This window comes from Giraffa tippelskirchi, chromosome 9, assembly GCF_054371585.1.
Source record: "Giraffa tippelskirchi isolate mGirTip1 chromosome 9, T2T-mGirTip1v1.2.pri, whole genome shotgun sequence".
NCBI lineage: Eukaryota > Metazoa > Chordata > Mammalia > Artiodactyla > Giraffidae > Giraffa > Giraffa tippelskirchi.
The window spans coordinates 55,332,149-55,350,923 of record NC_137283.1 but is presented as its reverse complement, the minus strand read 5'-3'; the positions used below and the strand labels follow the sequence as shown (position 1 = coordinate 55,350,923).

Sequence of the window (18,775 nt, the reverse complement as noted above, 5' to 3'; positions counted from 1 at the left end):
CAGCCCACTTCAGTATTCTTGCCTGGGAAATCCCATGAACAGAGGAACGTGGTGGTCTGCAGTCCGTGCGGTTGCAAAAGAGTTGGACAAGACTTAGTGACTAAACAGCAACATCAGATAGTCCATTTTATATATGTACCACATCTTGATCCATTCTTCTGTTGATGGACATATATGTTGCTTCCATGTCCTGTCTGTTGTAAATAGTGCTGCAGTGAACATTGACGTGCATGTACCTTTTGAAATTGTGTCTAGGAGTGGGATTGTCGAATCATATGGTAACTATTCTTAGTTTTTTAAGGAACCTCCATATTTTTCTCCACAGTGGCCGCACAGTTTGCCTTATTGCCAGTGGTGTAGGAGGGTTCCCTTTTCTCCACTTCCTCTCCAGCATTTATTGTTTGTAGATTTTTTTGATGGTGGCTATTCTGACTGGTGTCAGGTGATACCTCATTGTACTTTTGATTTACATTTCTCTAATAATTAGTGATGTTAAACATCTTTTCAGGAGCTTTTTGGCCATCTGTATGTCTTCTTTGAAGAAATGTCCATTTCTTCTGCCCGCTTTTTTGATAAAGTTGTTTTTTATATTGAGCAGCTTGACTTGTTATATGTTGGAGAATAATCCCTTGTTGGTCACTTTGTTTGCAGATATTTTCTCCCATTCTGTGGGTTGTCTTTTCTTTCTGTTTGTGGTTTCCTTTGCTGTACAGTAACTTTTAAGTTTAATTAGGTCCCATTTTGTTTTTATTTTCATTGCTCTAGGAGGTGCATCCGAAAACATCCTGCTGTGATTCATGTGAGAGAGTTTTCTACCTATGTTTTCCTGTGAGAGTTTGACAGTATCTAGTCTTACATTTAGGTCTTTAATCCATTTTGAGTTTATTTTTTTGTAAGGTGTTAGAGAATGTTCTAATTTCATCTTCTATATGTAGCTGACCAGTTTTCTCAGCATCACTTATTGATAAGATGCTATCTTTTCTCCATTGTTTATTTTTGCCTCCTCTGTCATAGATTAGGTGACCATGGATGCCAGAGAGTGGATCTGTCTCTGAACTTTGTTTCCTGTACCATTGATCTGTATTTCTGTTTTTGTGCCAGTACCATACTATATTTGATTACTGTAGCTTTGTAATATAGTCTGAAGTCAGGAAGCTTGATTCCTCCATCTCCATTTTTCTTTCTCAAGATTGCTTTAGCAGCGTGGAGTCCTTTGTGTTTAATAACAAATTGTAAAATTTTTTGTTCTAATTCTGTGAAAAATGCTATTGGTAATTTGATAGGGATTGCATTGAATCTGTAGATTACTTTGGGTAGTATAGTCACTTTGACAATATTGATTGCTTCCAATCCAAGAACATGGTCTATCTCTCCATGTTTGTGTCATCTTTGATTTCTTTCATCAGTTATCTTATAGTACAGTATGTTTTCATATCTCATCTTACCAAAAAAGAAGGAAAAGCTTTCCTTGTTCTTTCTTGAATGGGTAGAAGTTTTTCTTTTAAAAAGGAAGAAAACGAGAACACGATTATTTCAGACTTTGGATGGAAAATAAGATTCGTTGTACTAAATTCTAGCAATATTTGTTGGTTGCAGAACGTAACTTTGTTTTGGAAACAGTTTTTTGTTGTTGTTATGTGTTTTTTGGCCACACTGCTTGCCTTATGGTATTTTAGTTTCCCAAGCAGGGATTGAACCTGGACTGTTGGCACTGAGAATGCCACTGGACTGCCAGGGAATTTCCTGGAAACAGTTTATTCATTTTTTCTTTTTCTTTTTTTATTATAAAAGTGATACAACGTTCTGGAAATTTTGAAAAAGAGAAAACCGTATTTCCTTCATTTTGACACATTACTTTGCTGACAGATGTCCATCTAGTCAAAGCTATGGTTTTTCCAGTGGTCATGTATGGTTGTGAGAGTTGGACCATAAAGAAAGCTGAGCGCCAAAGGATTGATGCTTTTGAACTGTGGTGTTGGAGAAGACTCTTGAGAGTCCCTTGGACTGCAAGGAGATCCAACCAGTCCATCCTAAAGGAGATCAGTTGTGAATATTCATTGGAAGGACTGATGCTGAAGCGAAATTCCCAGTATTTTGGCCACCTGATTGCGAAGAACTGACTCCTTGGAAAAGACCCTGATTCTGGGAAAGATTGAAGGCAGGAGGAGAAGGGGACAACAGAGGATGAGATGGTTGGATAGCATCACTGACTGAATGGACATGAGTTTGAGCAAGCTCCAGGAGTTGATGATAGACAGGGAAGCCTGGTATGCTGCAATCCATGGGGTCGCAAAGAGCCAGACACGACTGAGCAATTGAATTGAACTCATACAGTCAAGGAATCTAATAGCAAATAACATCAGAAACCAGCTGTTTGTGATTTATTTATTTTTCTATTTATTTTCTGGACGTTTTTATTTTTAACTTTTTAAACACCAAAAGCATTTTGTATTGGGGTATAGCCGATTAACAGTGTTGTGATAGTTTCAGGTGGACAGTGAAGGGACTTAGCCATGCATGTACATGTATTCATCTTCCCCGAACCCCCCTCCCATCCAGGCTGTCACATGACATTGAGCATAGTTCCATATGCTATACAATAGGGTTTTTTTTGGTTGTTCATTTTAAATACAGCAGTGTATACATCACCTTCCCAAAGTCCTTAACTGTCCCTTCCCTCCGGCAACCATGAGTTTGTTTTCTAAGTCTGTGTGTCTTTCTGATTTGTAAGTAAGTTCGTTTGTATCATTTCTTTTTAGATTTCACATATAAGGAATGTCATATGATATTTCTCCTTCTCTGTCAGACTGACTTCACTCAGTGTGACGCTCTCTAGGTCTATCCATATTGCTGCAAATGGCCTTATTTCACTCTTTTTAATGGCTGACTCATATCCCGTTGTATGTATGTGCCACCCCTTCTTTCTCACTCCTCTGTTGATGGACATTTAGGTGGTTCCATGTCTTGGCTGTTGTAAACAGCACCACAGTGAGCATTGGGGTGCGTGTACCCTTTCGAACCATAGTTTTCTGCAGATATATGGGCAGGAGTGGAGTTGCTGAATCATACGTCAGGTTTATTTTTAATTTAAACAGAAGTGAGATTCTAAAAGCATTGAGTTAAAATACATGTGAGGATGGATGGATAACTTATTTGACAGAGTTACTAGGAAGGCTGGAGAAGTAGCTCTGCAGCTAGGCACGACACGCAGATCTCGCAGAAGAGTTGGTCTGATGCTGTGACTACACCGCCGACCACACCGCCGAGGCCAGGCATGGGGCTCCTGCTGCTGCCGCAGTGTTGCCCGAGCCTGATTGACTCCTTACCCTCCTCCAAGGGAACCCAGACCTGCGAGTATCTGCCTTGTCTGGACCCCTGAGAGAGGAAATTCCTATATTCCCTAGAAAAATAATACAGGATTACACACTGTTAAAGTTACTTCTTTCAATCCTGTGCTCCCATCCTACATAAAAGTAAACATCCATGTGTTTCTTCCTGCCCTCCCCTAGGCTTTCTTGTGTTTGGTTTGGTTTTGGTGATGGACCAGCATTCACTCGGCTTAAAACAGGAAGCAGGTGCTCTTAGCTCCCCACCCCAGGAGCTCCCTTTCCTCTGTGGCCTTGGGGAGAGTGGGGAGGCTTAGATTCGAAGCCATTCCACAGTCACTCACCTGCTCTGACTACACCTTCTTTCTCACCAGAATCGGAGGCTCTTCATGTGCCTGTTACGCGTTGGGTAGATGTAGGAAAATGTTTTTTTTAGCTGAGCCCGGTGCTTGTTATTCCCGTGGGTGTTTTCTGTGTAATGCAGACGGTTACGTTGCTGCCTCTGCTTTCAGGGAAGGAGGAACTTGCAGAGACCCTGTATCTTTACAAATAATAACTTAATCTACTGTGGTGTTGAAAGTGCTGTGTGCAGACCTTGGTATTTCTGAGTTCTTCAAGTATTCCCTTTACCCCTTATAGTTTTGAAACTGTAGTGAGTTGGTTGCACCCCATGGTAACATTCTCCTGAGCCCCCTGTTCAGGAAAGGTGGTCTAGGGTGTGGATGAGGGGGGTAGCATGTAGCAAAGGTAGCAATCTAGGTGAAGGGAGAACTCTGAAAAGCAAAATACATCTTCTCTAGAAACAATTAATCATATTATTAGACAAACTGCTTCAGCAGCTGGTGAAACAGCAGGAACATGTCAATTTTGCTTCCTTAGTTACCAGGAGTGATCTGCACTTGACCTTCAGCAGAGCAGGGTCATAGAGAGGGCATCTTTAAACAGCTCTGTCTGGTTTTGGCGAATGGAATCTGCACTGGCAGTTTGAAGCACATACCCATAAGTTTCCCCCGTCAACCCCTGGCTCTTTTGGTTGGACTGTCTGGCCGGGGAAGTTGCTAAGAAAAAATGTAAATAAAGCTGCAGAGAGCCATTGGCATGGTAAGTGCAGTGTCCTGCAGAAAAACAAGATTGATTTTGCAGCTTTTTCTTTTTGTCTGTGTTTCTGGAGGGAATCTTCTTGTGATGCATTATATTTCATAGGCACTTGTTTTTAGAGCAGTTGGTAAAATAGCAGCGGGTTTAGATGCCTACTTTGTATTTGAAGGAAGTTGATTTAGTGTCTGTTTCTGTGCTTATTATTAGCACCTAGCAGGTTATTTCTTTGTGGGAACTTGTATATGAACGTGCTGGGTATATTCAAGTGGGGCAAGAGCTGTTTGTTTGTTGTTTTCAGCAGGTTAATCTGCCTCTGAGCAGAGAGTGAACCCCACTGCTCTTAAACACCTCCTTGTTTTATATGATTGGGGGCAGTCCTCCTTGATTTTGGATCTTTGTTTTTGTGCTAAATTTAGGGCTATAGTCTTATCTTTTTAAACATACTATCAACTTGAAAATTTTGAAGTGGTTGATCAGTTCTGATGTTAATGAGGCTGATTTATAATACTGAGAGGCTTTAGTATAAAGAAGAGCTGGCTTTGCCACTCCTCAGGCGATGTCGTTCTTTAGAAGCAGGGACACTGGAAGCCTGAGGTTCTAGTCCTTGGTAGCAGGTGACAGCGAGCACTTTGAAGACCAGCAGGCTCCTCTGGCTTCTTCCCTCTGGTGTAAGCTGCTGCACAGAGGTTAACTCTTTGCCCATTGACCCTTCACCATACTTATTATTTCATGGTCCTTTGAAATAGAAATAAAAGCAGGATGTGGTACATTTCAGTTCAGGCTGGAGGTGTCTCCTGCCTGAAACCCTTCACCCACTTAGGCAGTTGTTGACATTGTTCATTATTTCCTAGGAATGTTAAGGAGAAGTCGGAAGTCCCTGACTGAGATTGGTTACATGTTGGGTCTGCATGATCTGTTCGTTCCCCCCCCCCCAACAGGATGTGAACTTTGTTGCCCTAGTAATAACCCATGGGAATGCTGCAGCCAAAAATCGGAATCAGGATACATTGTAGATTTAGAAATTTAGTTTTTTCTTAATTAGCTGACTGCTGTGGGCATTCTCATCAACCTAGATATTCATAGCAAATGACTAATACAGAAATTTTTCCTAAGAATTATTCCCCTCCTCCCAAAAAAATGTTCCCAAGACAATGTCATGTTATGGTAAAATAGAGATGGTTGTCACTTGAGAGCAAAAATATATGTACTTTCCCATAAGCCTCATATATTCATGTGTGTCGGTGGAACCAGTATGCTTTGATTTATTTATATAAGAAACTTCCAGGGCAAACACTGTGGGGCACCTGCAGAATGTTTAGTTAGCAGATAGGTACAAGAGTGGAATAAAACCAAAAAAAAGCCTAGGCAGAATCCCAGGATCAAGGACTATAAAAATGACTTGTTATTTATTCCTGAAGTTAAAAACTGTTCCTCTCTAACCAGTCACTGTGGGCCTAATATGTGCCTGGCCTGAGGAGTAGAAGGAGCCGTTCCTTCCTGGCCTCTGAAGTAGATGTGAGCAGGTGCTGGGAGGGCCCTGTGCTGAGGGCGAGGATGCAGCTGCTCTGGGAGCCCCAAGCCGGACTTGTGCACCCGCCCCGGGGGCCAGGGAGGGAGCTGTCCAAAGGAGCAAGGCTTTCATGAGCTCTTCAGACAGGAAACAAGTATTCATGTATTGGATAAGCATGGTTCACTTTCAAGAGGGTGTGAAATGGAACCACCGACTTACTCTGTAAGCACAAGTCAGAGACCAGGCTCTGGAAGAACTGTATCCAAACGTACTTTCACACCCTCCTTGCTCATGGTTTAGTTGAGTACTTTGAACTAGCAGTTTCCTGGCAGAGTGCAAGCGCTCTAGCCAGGTATAACACACCTGGGTGTTGCCAGGCGTTCACACGTCACTGTGAACTACATGAGCTGGAGCAGATGCAAGAGGGGAAAAGTAGGCTAAGGGAGGGCCACGATGTACTTCGGGCACTAAAAAGGGAGGCTGGAAAGGAGATGCTTCCACTGGTCAGAAATGTATCTAATGTTTTTATGGCCTGTTACCAAATTGACTTTTTTTAAAAAATTATTATTTATTTACTTTTGGCTCTGCTGGGTCTCTGTGGCTGTGCACAAGCGCTCTCTCGTTGTGGCGAGTGGGGGCTACTCTCCAGTTGCGGTGCTGCTCATTTTGGTGGCCTGGCTTGTGAGCATGGGCTTCAGTAGTAGTGGTGTGCAGGCTCAGTGGTCACGGCTCCTGGGCTCTAGAGCTCATGGCCTCAGCGGTTGTGGCACACGGGCTTAGTTGCTCTGCAGCATGAGGGATCTTCCTCAATTAGGGACCCCAACTGTGTCCCCTGCATTGGCGGGTGGATTTTCAACCACTGTACCACCAGGAGAGTCCCCAAATGGACTTTTTATCATTGTGCGAAATGATTTTCAACAGAATGCTTGAGGGAAAAAAGTAGACGGCCTTCTTTGATGTCTGTTCATAGTATTAGGCTTTCAAATTCACACAGCTACAAGAATTTCTGAGGGATCCCATCGTGACATCGCTTTGCCTTCAAGCTGAATCATACCTAAAAACTGCCCCTGGTACCACTGGAACACACCTTCTCTCTAAAGGTCTTAGGGGTAAGGGATCTGAAGTATTTTTCCCTTTCTCCTGTCAGTTCTGAAGTTAGGCATCCTTCTCTGAATCCCAGGGATATTTAAGACTGTTCACCCAATCTTACTTTATTACTGAGCTACAGGGAGCCCATCACCAACATGACGCTTGCCCCCATCAGCAAATTTGTGGAGGTCTTTTTGCTTCTCATGTAAAAGAAATTAGAAAATTTACAAGCATATTCCTTAATGTGAAGGAACTGGAATCCAGGGAGTTTAAACTACGGCTCAGGCAGAGTCAGAAAGCTCCAAATAGTCTTGGTGCCCAGCCCACACTTCTTCCCTTGTAGCCATCCACCCCCACCCCCCAAATGCACAAAAGGCAAGGCCCTTTCTGGTTGCCATGCACACCCAGTGCACGGCCACAGGGTGGCAAGGTCAGTGCTTAGCAGGTTCCAGTGGAGCTTGCACAAGGGTCACTTTGGCTTACTGACTTAGAAAGCTTCTCTAAGTCCCTGTGAAATACTATTTGAATACTGTTATTCTTTTAAATAAAGTCTTTATTGTAGTATAACATACCCGTGTTCACAGTTCATAAATGTGTAACACAATGAATGAATAGGAATTATGCTGCTGTGAATATTCATGTACATATTTTTACATGGGCATATATTTTCTTTGCTCTGGTGTATATATCTGGAAATGGAATTGCTGAATCATATGGCAACTCTGTGTTTAACCATTTGAAGAACTGACAGTTTTCCAAAGTGTACCATTTTATATTCCCACCAGCAGTATATGAGAGTTCCAGTTTCTCCACATCCTTGCCAGCACTTACCTTCTTTTTCATTATAACCATCCTAATGTGTATGAAATAGTATTTTAATGTGGTTTTGATTTGCATTTCCCTAATGACTGATGTTGAACAGTTTTTATGAGCTTGTTGGCCATCTGTGTATATTTGGAGAAATGTCTGTTCAGCTCCTTTGCCCATTTTTTCTTTTCTTTTTTAAAAATGTATTTATGTTTTAATTGAAGGATAATTGCTTTACAGAATTTTGTTTTCTGTTAAACATCAACATGAATCAGCCACAGGTATACATATATCCCCTCCCTCTTGAACCTCCCTCCCGTCTGCCTCCCTACCCCACCCCTCTAGGTTGATACAGAGCCCCCATTTGAGTTCCCTGAGACATACAGCAAATTCCCATTGGCTATCTATTTTACATATGGTAATGGAAGTTTCCATGTTTCTCTCTCCATACATCTCACCCTCTCCTCCCCTCTTCCCATGTCCATAAGTCTGTTCTCTGTGTCTGTTTTTCCATTGCTGCCTTGCAAATAAATTTATTGGTACCATCTTTCTAGATTCCATATATATACATTAGTATACAATATTTATCTTTCCCTTTCTGACTTACTTCACTCTGTATAATAGGCTTGAGGTTCATCCACCTCATTAGAACTGACTCAGATGCCTTCCTTTTTATGGCCGAGTAGTATTCCATTCTGTATATGTACCACAACTTCTTTATCCATTCATCTGTCAGTGGACATCTAGGTTGCTTCCATGTTCTAGCTGTTGTAAATAGTGCTGCAGTGAACCTTGGGATACATGTGTCTTTTTCAATTTTGATTTCCTCCAGGTACATGCCTAGGAGTGGGATTGCTGAGTCATACAGTTGTTTTACTCCTAGTGTTTTAAGGACTCTCCATACCATCTTCCATTGTGGCTGTATCAATTTACATTCCCACCAACAGTGCAAGAGGCTTCCCTTTTCTCCACACCCTCTCCAGCATTTACTGTTTGTAGACTTTTTGACGATGGCCATTCTGGCCTTGTGAAGTGATACCTCATTGTACTTTTGATTTGCCTTTCTCTAATGATGAGCGATGTTGAGCATCTGTTCATGTGTTTGTTAGCACCTGTACGTCTTCTTTGGAGAAATGTCTGTTTAGGTCTTTTTCCCGCTTTCTGATTGTGTGGTTTGTTTTTCTGGTATTGAGTTGTATGAGCAGCTTGTATATTTTGGAAATTAACCCTTTGTCAGTTGTTTCATTTTGCTGTTATTGTCTCCCAATCTGAGGGTTGATTTTCACCTTGTTTGTAGTTTCCTTTGCTGTTCCTTTGCCCATTTTTAAATTGTTTTTTTGATATCTAATTATAAGGGTTTACCATATATTCTGAATACAAGTTCCTTATCAGATATGACTTACAAATATTTTCTCTCATTCTGTGGATTACTTTGCACTTTATAGTGTCCTTTGAAGCACAAAGGTTTTAAATTTTGACAAAGTTTGTTTTATCTTTTGTCTCTTTTGCTTTAAGTATAATAGCTAAGAAATCGTTGCTTAATGCAAGGTCATGGAGATCTACACCTTTGTTTTCTAATCTGTGTGTATAATGTGAGGTAGAGTTTCATATATTTTTTATAAAAAGGAAAGAAATTTTTATTCAAGGAAAGTCTCAGTGGTACAATTAATCGTGTGTAACAAAGATATTTATACACTGTTTATAACTCAGGCCTTAGAAAAACATTTTCAGGAAGTTTGTGATATTATTAATAGCAACTATGTACTAAATAAATAGCATTAATACTTAGCATATTATTTATTAACCCCCTCATCAATCCCATAAAGTAGTAACAATATGTCCATGTTGAATTTGAGGAAACTGAAGTTTAGAGGGTTCAGGGACTTTGTCAGGGAGACGGTACGTGTTTCAGAGCCTAGGTCTATCTACTTCCTAGTGTATGGGTACTCAAATAGTGCTGACTGCTTTAAAACTTCTGAAGAGTAAAGTGAGTCAGAAAGGCACATAGTATTCTATCAGTTAAGAATTCAAAATATCTGAAATGGGTAGAATTAACTTATAGAGTAATAATAGACTCAGCCAGAATTCTAAATGTTCATTATTAAAGAGGGATTTAATTCCTGTGCACTGACAAAGTGACTGGCTAGCCTTTTCTTAATCAGAAATAAACAGAGCTAACAGATAGTGTAGGTGGATGCTGGGAGATGTATTCTGTAAGGTTTATTAAGCCTCATCACACCCTCTCTAAAATAGTTTCTGCCTATTCTGCCTGTCTTAACCAAGAGAAAACTAACTGATATGAAGCATTTTGTAAACTAAAAATCACTATAAGAATATTGCATTCTTTTTTTTTTTTTTTTTTTTTTGTCGTTTTAAAATTATTTTTGGCTGTGCTGGGTCTTGGTTGCTGAAGGCAAGCTTTCTGAGTTGCAGCAAGCAGGGGCTGTTCTTGGCAGCTGTGCATGGGCTTCTCATGGCTCCTCTTGTTGCTAGGCACAGGCTCTAGGCGCACAGGCTCAGGAAGCAGCTCAGGAGCCCAGAGCGTGCGGGCTCGGTTCTTGTGGCTCCCAGGCTCTGGAGCAGGGGGTGCTCAGTAGGGTGATGCCCAGGCTCCGTTTCTCCACAGCATGTGGACTCTTCCCAGAGCAGGGATTGAACCTGTGTCCCTTGCAGTGGCAGGCGGAGTCCTATCCACTGCACCACCAGGGAAGTCTAATTCTGTTGTCTTTCTACAGTGAGTTTTTTGTTGGTAAAATTAATGCCTATGAAAGAAAAAATTTTTCCTAACTACCCCAATAATTCCATCATGCTATGCTTTATAAAATTGAGATATAATTCACTTACCATAAGTTTCACCCCTTTAAAGCATACAGTTTAGTAGTTTCACAAGGTTGTACAGCCATTACCACAATCTAATTCTAAAAGATTTTCATCGTTTTAAAAAGAAATTCCATTGAATTCCCTGGCTGTCCTGTGGTTAGGTCTCCGTGCTTTCACTGTCAAGGACTTGGTTCCCCAAGGACCCCATTGGGGAACTAAGATGCACCAAGCTGCTGGGTGCAGCCAAAAAAAACAAAGAAACTCCCTATCTATTAGACGTTATCTCCCCTTGCCCCATCCTTTCAGTGCCTGACAACCACTGATATACGTTCCACCCCTATGGGTTGCCTACTCTGGACTGTTATGTAAATGAAATTATACAGTACGTGGTCTTCTGTGACATGCTGTACATGTTCATCCGTGGTATAGCATGTATCAGTCTTCAGTCCTTTTTATTGCCAAATAGTACTCGCTTGCATGCATATATCATGTTTTCTTTATTCATTCATCAATTAGCAGATACTCGATTGTTTTTACTTTTGAGCTATTATGAATGGTGCTGATGTGAACATTTCTGTACAGGATAGGTATAGACATGTGTTTGCCTTTCTGTGGAGTATATGCCTAGGAGTGCAATTGTTGGTTCACATGGCGACCTTTGAGAATTGGCTAGATTGTTTCCAAAGAAGCTGTACCACTCTATATTCCCTCTAGCAGTGTACTAGAGTTCCAGTTTTTCTGCATCCTTGTCAGCACTTGCCATTGTCCATCTTTTTGTGTAGCCATCCAAATGGATGTGAAGTGATATCTTGTGGGTTTAAATTTAATTTCCTTAGTAACTGATGATGTTGAGCCTTTCATATGCTACTGGTCATTTGTATATCTTATTGGGAGACATTTCCATTCATCTCCTTTGACTCTTTTTTTAAAAAGTAGTAAGTTGTAATAGTTTTTCATAGTCTGTATGTACATGTCCATAAGGTACATGATCTGCAAAATTTTTCTATTTTATAGGCTGTCTTTCCACTTTCTAAATCGTGTCCTTTGAAGCACAAAACTTTTTAATTTTGATGGTGGCCAATTCATCTATTTTTGTTGTTGTTGTTGATTATGCTTTGGTGTCATATCGAGGAAACCATCACCTAATCCAAGTTCACAAAGAGTTACACCTATATTTTCTTCTAAGAATTTATAGTTTTAGCTCTTAACGTTTAATACTTTGATCCATTTTGAGTTAATTTTTCCAATTTTTAAATTATGAAATATATAAATTTACTACTTTATATGTCAGTAGTATTAAATACTCTCATAATGTTGTGCAGCTTCCACCATCATCCATCTCCATAACTTTTCTTCATCTTGTAAAAGAAACCTTTTTACCCATTAAACGCTAGTGCCCATTGCCATCTCCTCTTTGTACCCAGGAACCACCACTCTACTCTCTAATCTCTAAGAATTTGACTACTCTCAGTATTTCACATGAGTGTGTGTGTGCTAAGTCAGTTCAGTGGTGTCCGACTCTGCGACCCTATGGACTGTAGCCTACCAGGCTGCTCTGTCCATGGGATTCTCCAGGCAAGAATACTGGAGTGAGTTGCCATATTCTTCTCCGGGTCTTCCTGATCCAGGAAGCCCGTGTCTCTCTGGTCTCCCGCATCGGCAGGTGGATTACCAGTAGCACCACCAGGGAAGCCCAGGAATCACCACTCGCTTTCTGTCTTTAAGAATTTGAGTACTCTCAATATTTCACATAAGTGAAATCATACAGTAGTTGGTTGTCTTTTTGTGAAGGGCTTATTTCACTTAACATAATCTCCTTTAAGTTCATCTATGTTGTAGCATGTGCCAGAATCTCCTTACTTTAAAAGGCTGAAATAATATTGCATTGTATGAATATGTCACATTTTGCTTATCCATTATCTGTACGCGGACACTTGGGTTGCTTCCACCTCTTGACTTTATGAATACTGCCGCTGTAAATGTGTGTACAAATATCTCTTTGAGGCGCTGCTTTCAATTCTTTGTTTTGATAGTAGCCATTATAATGAGTATGAGGTTTGATTTCTTTATTTCCCCAATGAATTGTGATGTTGATCAGCTTTTCATGTGCTTATTGGTTATTTGTATATTTTCTTTAGAGAAATGTCTATTCATATGTTTTGCCTATTTTTTTAATCAAGTTGTTTTTTTTAAGTTGCTAAGTTTTAGAAGTTCTTGATGTAATCAGAGATTTATACCTTGTCAGATGCATGATTTGCCGATGTTTTTTCTCATTCTGTAGTTTGCATTTCCACTCTGTTGATACTGTCTTTCAGTGCACAGATATTAAAAATTTTTATGAAGTCAACATTCTGTGATTTCTTTTTTTTCCCCTTAGTTGCCTGTGCCTTTTGTATCGTTTCATGAAATCGTTGGCAAATCCAGTGGTGTGGTAACTTTTCTCCTAGGTTTTCTTCTGAGAATTTTATAGTTTCAGGTCTGACATTTAGATCTTTGATCCACTTTGAATTAATTTTTGTGTGTGGTGTGAGGTAAGAGCCCAGCTTCATTCTTTTGCATATGGATATTGTTTTTCTAGCACTTGTTGAAAAGAATGTTTTTTTCCTTCATTGAATGGTCTCAGCTCCCTTGTCAAAAAATTCTTCAACCATATATGCAACAGTTTACTTCCGGAATGTCTTTTCCTTTGGTCTGTATGTTTGTCTTTATGCTAATACCACAATTTTGTGATTAAAGCTTTGTAGCAGGTTTTGAAATCATGACGTGCAAGTCCCCCAGCTTTGTTCTTTATCAAGGTAGTTTTGTCTGTTTGGGATCCCTTGAAATTCTGTATGAAGCGCAGGATGGGTTTTTCTATTTCCACAAAAAAAATCATTAGAACTTTGATAGGAATTGTATTGAATCGGTAAATCACCTTGCGAAATATTGACATACTAGCAGTGTTAAGTCTTTCAACCCATGAACATGGAAAATGTTTCCATTTATTCCTCTCAGCAGTGTTTTGCAGTTTTTAATGTACAGATCTCTTACCTTTTAGGGGCTTCCCTCAGGGCTCAGTTAGTAAAGAGTCTGCCTGCAATGCAAGAGACCCAGGTTCAATTCCTGGGTGGGGAAGATCCCCTGGAGAAGGAAATGGCAACCCACTCCAGTATTCTTGCCTGGAGAATCCCATAGACAGAGGAGCCTGGCAGGGATTGCAAGAGTCGGACACGACTGAGTGACTAAGCACACACTTACCTTTTACTTCTTTTCTAACTTGGATGCCTTTTCTTTCTTTTGCTTGCTTCATTGCTCTGGCTGGAACTTGCAGTACAGTGTTGAGTAGAGAAGGTGAAAGCAGGCATCCTTGCTTTGTTCATTATTATAGAGGAAAGTTTTCAGTCTGACCATTGAGTGTGATGTTGAGTGTGGGTTTTTCATATATGGCTTTTATTATGTTTATATAATTTCTTTATTCCTAGTTCACTGAGTGTTTTTATCATAAATTTTATGATAAATTTTGTCAAATGGTTTTACTCCTGTTGAGATGATATTGTGGGATTTTTTCTTCATTGTGTTAATGCCATGTATTATGATGATAGATTTTTGTATGTTGATCCAGTATGGTTGCCTGGCTTATATCAGGGCAATGCTGGCCTCAATAGAATGAGTTAGGAAGTGTTCCTTCCTCTTCAGTATTGTGGATAAGTCTGAGAATGCTGCTTTAAATATTTGGTAGAAATGACCAGTGAAGCTGTTGGGTCCAGGGTTTTCTTTATGAGAAGATTTTTTTATCGACTCATTCTCCTTAGTAGTTAACGGTCTATTCATGTTTTCTATTTCTTCATGCTTTAGTCATGGCAGGTTTGTTAATTTCATCTAGGTTATCCAATTTGTTGGCATACAACTGATCATAGTATTCTTTTATAAACTTTAATATTTCTATAGAATTGATGATAATCTCACTTTTCTTTCTGATTTCAGTAATTTGAGCCTTCTTTTTCTTTCCCCCTAGTCCATCTAGCTAGGTTTGGTTCAGTTCAGTTCAGTCGTGTCTGACTCTTTGGAACCCCACGAACTAAAGCACACCAGGCTTCCCTGTCCTCACCAACTCTCAGAGCTTGCTCAAACTCACGTCCATCGAGTCGGTGATGCCATCCAGCCATCTCATCTTCTGTCGTCCCCTTCTCCTCCTGCCTTCAATATTGCCCAACATCAGAGTCTTTTCCAATGAGTCGGTTCTTTGCATCAGGTGGCCAGAGTATTGGAGGCGGGGATCTCCTTGCAGTCCAAGGTACTCTCAAGAGTCTTCTCCCAACACCACAGTTCAAAAGCATCAATTCTTCGGGGCTCAGCTTTCTTTATGTCCAACTCTCGCATTCATACATGACTACTGGAAAAACCATAGCTTTGACTAGACAGACCTTTGTCAGCAAAGTAATGTCTCTACTTTTTAATATGCTGTCTAGATTGGTCATAGCTTTTCTTCCAAGGAGCAAGCGTCTTAATTTCATGGCTGCAGTCACCATCTGCAGTGATTTTGGAGCCCAAGAAAATAAAGTCTGTCACTCTTTACATTGTTTCCCCATCTATTTACCACGAAGTGATGGGACCAGATGCCATGATCTTCGTTTTTTGAATGTTGAGTTTTAAGCCAGCTTTTTCACTCTCCTCTTTCACTTTCATCAAGAGCCTCTTTAGTTCTTCTTTACTTTCTGCCGTAAGGGTGATGTCATCTGCATATCTGAGGTTATTTATTATTTCTCCTGGCAGTCTTGATTCCAGCTTGTGCTTCATCCAGCCCTGCATTTTGCGTGATGTACTCTGCATGTATGTATTCAGAGTATGCATGTATGTATTCAGGTATGACCTAGATCAAATCCCTTATGAGTATACAGTGGAAGTGACAAATAGATTTAAGGGACTAGACCTGATAGACAGAGTGCCTGATGAACTATGGACAGAGGTTCGTGACATTGTACAGGAGACAGGGATCAAGAAAATCCCCATGGAAAAGAAATGCAAAAAGGCAAAATGGCTGTCTGAGGAGGCCTTAGCTGGGAAGAGAAGAGAAGCGAAAAGCAAAGGAGAAAAGGAAAGATATTCTCATCTGAATGCAGAGTTCCAAAGAATAGCAAGGAGAGATAAGAAAGCCTTCCTCAGCGATCAGTGCAAACAAATAGAGGAAAACAACAGAATGGGAAAGACTAGAGACCTCTTCAAGAAAATTAGAGATATCAAAGGAACATTTCATGCAAAGATAGGCTCAATAAAGGACAGAAATGGTATGGACCTAACAGAAGCAGAAGATATTAAGAAGAGGTGGCAAGAACACACAGAAGAACTGTACAAAAAAGATCTTCACGACCCAGATAATCACGATGGTGTGATCACTCACCTAGAGCCAGACATCCTGGAATGTGAAGTCAAGTGGGCCTTAGAAAGCATCACTACGAACAAAGCTAGTGGAGGTGATGGAATTCCAGTTGAGCTATTTCAAATCCTCAAAGGTGATGCTGTGAAAGTGCTGCACTCGATATGCCAGCGAATTTGGAAAACTCAGCAGTGGCCACAGGACTGGAAAAGGTCAGTTTTCGTTCCAATCCCAAAGAAAGGCAATGCCAAAGAATGCTCAAACTATCGCACAATTGCCCTCATCTCACATGCTACTAAAGTAATGCTCAAAATTCTCCAAGCCAGGCTTCAGCAGTACGTGAACCGTGAACTTCCAGATGTTCAAGCTGGTTTTAGAAAAGGCAGAGGAACCAGAGATCAAATTGCCAATATCCGCTGGATCATCGAAAAAGCAAGAGAGTTCCAGAAAAACATCTGTTTCTGCTTTATTGACTATGCCAAAGCCTTTGACTGTGTGGATCACAATAAACTGTGGAAAATTCTGAAAGAGATGGGAATACCAGACCATCTGACCTATCTCTTGAGAAACCTGTATGCAGGTCAGGAAGCAACAGTTAGAACTGGACATGGAACAACAGACTGGTTCCAAATAGGAAAAGGAGTACATCAAGGCTGTATATTGTCACCCTGCTTATTTAACTTATATGCAGAGTACATCATGAGAAACGCTGGGCTGGAAGAAACAAGCTGGAATCAAGATTGCCGGGAGAAATACCAATAACCTCAGATATGCGGATGACACCACCCTTATGGCAGAGAGTGAAGAAGAACTAAAGAGCCTCTTGATGAAGGTGAAGGAGGAGAGTGAAAAAGTTGGCTTAAAGCTCAACGTTCAGAAAACTAAGATTATGGCATCTGGTCCCATCACTCCATGGGAAATAGATGGGGAAACAGTGTCAGACTTTACTTTTTTGGGCTCCAGAATCACTGCTGATGGTGTCTGCAGCCATGAAATTAAAAGATGCTTACTCCTTGGAAGGAAGGTTATGGCCAACCTAGATAGCATGTTTAAAAGCAGAGACATTACTTTGCCAACAAAAGTCCGTCTAGTCAAGGCTATGGTTTTTCCAGTGGTCATGTATGGATGTGAGAGTTGGACGGTGAAGAAAGCTGAGTGCCGCAGAATTGATGCTTTTGAACTGTGGTGTTGGAGAAGACTCTTGAGAGTCCCTTGGACTGCAAGGAGATCCAATCAATCCATCCTAAAAGAGATCAATCCTGGATGTTCATTGGAAGGTCTGATGTTGAAGCTGAAGCTCCAATACTTTGGCCACCTCATGTGAAGGGTTGACTCATTGGAAAAGACCCTAATGCTGGGTAGGATTGGGGGCGGGAGGAGAAGGGGACGACAGAGGATGAGATGGTTGGATGGCATCACCGACTCGATGGACATGGGTTTGGGTAGACTCCGGGAGTTGGTGATGGACAGAGAGGCCTGGCGTGCTGCAATTCATGGGGTCGCAGAGAGTTGGACACGACTGAGCGACTGAACTGAACTGAACTCTGCATGTAAATTAAATAAGCAGGGTGACAATATACAGCCTTGACGCACTCCTTTCCCGAGTTGGAGACAGTCTGTTGTTCCATGGCCACTGTTGCTTCTTGACCTGCATACAAATTTCTCAGGAGGCAGGTCAGGTGGTCTGGTATCCCATCTCTTGAAGAATTTTCCAGTTTGTTGTGATCCACACAATCAAAGGCTTTGGCATAGTCAATAAAGCAGAAACAGATGTTTTTCTGGAACTCTCTTGCTTGTTCAGTGCTCCGGCGGATGTTGGCAATTTGATCTCTGGTTCCTCTGCCTTTTCTAAATCCAGCTTGAACATCTGGAAGTTCACGGTTCATGTACTGTTGAAGCCTGGCTTGGAGAATTTTGAGCATCACTTTGCTAGCGTGTGAGGTAAGTGCAGTTGTGCGATAGTTTGAGCATTCTTCTTCAGTTTTGTCAATTTTGTTGATCTTTTCCAAGAATCAACTTTCAAATTTGATGATTTTTTTATATTGTTTTTCTTTTCTTATTATAAATAATAATCTTTATTATATCCTTTCTGTTACTAACTTTGAATTCAGTTTGTTCTTGTTTTTACTCTAGTTGTAAAAGTTACATTATTCTTTTGAGATCTTTCTTCCCTTTTTTTTTTTAGTAAGCATTTATAGCTCGTAAGTTTCCCACTTGGCACCACTTTTGCAATGTTCCCTAAGTTTTGGTATGTTTTTTTTTTGTTTTCATTCATTTCCAAGGATGATTTTTATAATTACCCTCATGATTTCCTTTTTGATTCACTGGTCATTGAAGAATGTGTTGTTTAATTTCCACAAATTTGTGGTTTTTTCCAGTTTCCTTTTATTGGCGATTTCTAACTTCATTCTGTTATGGTCAGAGAACACTTTGTCTGATATCTTGTCTTTTAAAATTTGCTGAGATTTAAGTTTTGGCTGCGTTTACCGCCCATCCTGGAGAGCGTCCCTTGTGTACTTGAGAAGAAGGTGTCTTTGTTGTTTCTTGGTAGAGTGAGTGTCCTGTTAGAGTGTGTTCAGTCTCGTTCATTTCTATTGCGTTAAGTCTTCTCTTTCCTCATATATCTTCTGTCTAATGGTTCTGTTCCTTCTTGAGATTGCGATGTTGAAGTCTCCAATTATTACTGCAGAACTGTCTATTTCTTCCTTAAGTTCCATCAGTTTGGGCTTCATGTACTTTTCTGGTTATTAAGTGTGTAACTTTGTGATTATT

General features: G+C 40.5%; 1 protein-coding gene across 18 annotated transcripts in view; it reads left to right on the top strand.

Annotated features, from left to right (window-relative positions):
* NR2C2 (nuclear receptor subfamily 2 group C member 2) overlaps positions 1-18,775 on the top strand; it is a 115,131-nt gene that overhangs the window by 40,951 nt on the left and 55,405 nt on the right. The window contains exon 3 of one of the 18 annotated variants that reach the window (XM_081526402.1): positions 17,862-17,944. The exons of the other annotated variants lie outside the window; for them this stretch is intronic. The gene's annotated coding sequence lies outside the window, so the exon portion shown is untranslated. The remainder of the gene's footprint in view (positions 1-17,861; positions 17,945-18,775) is intronic. 18 annotated transcript variants of the gene reach the window in all.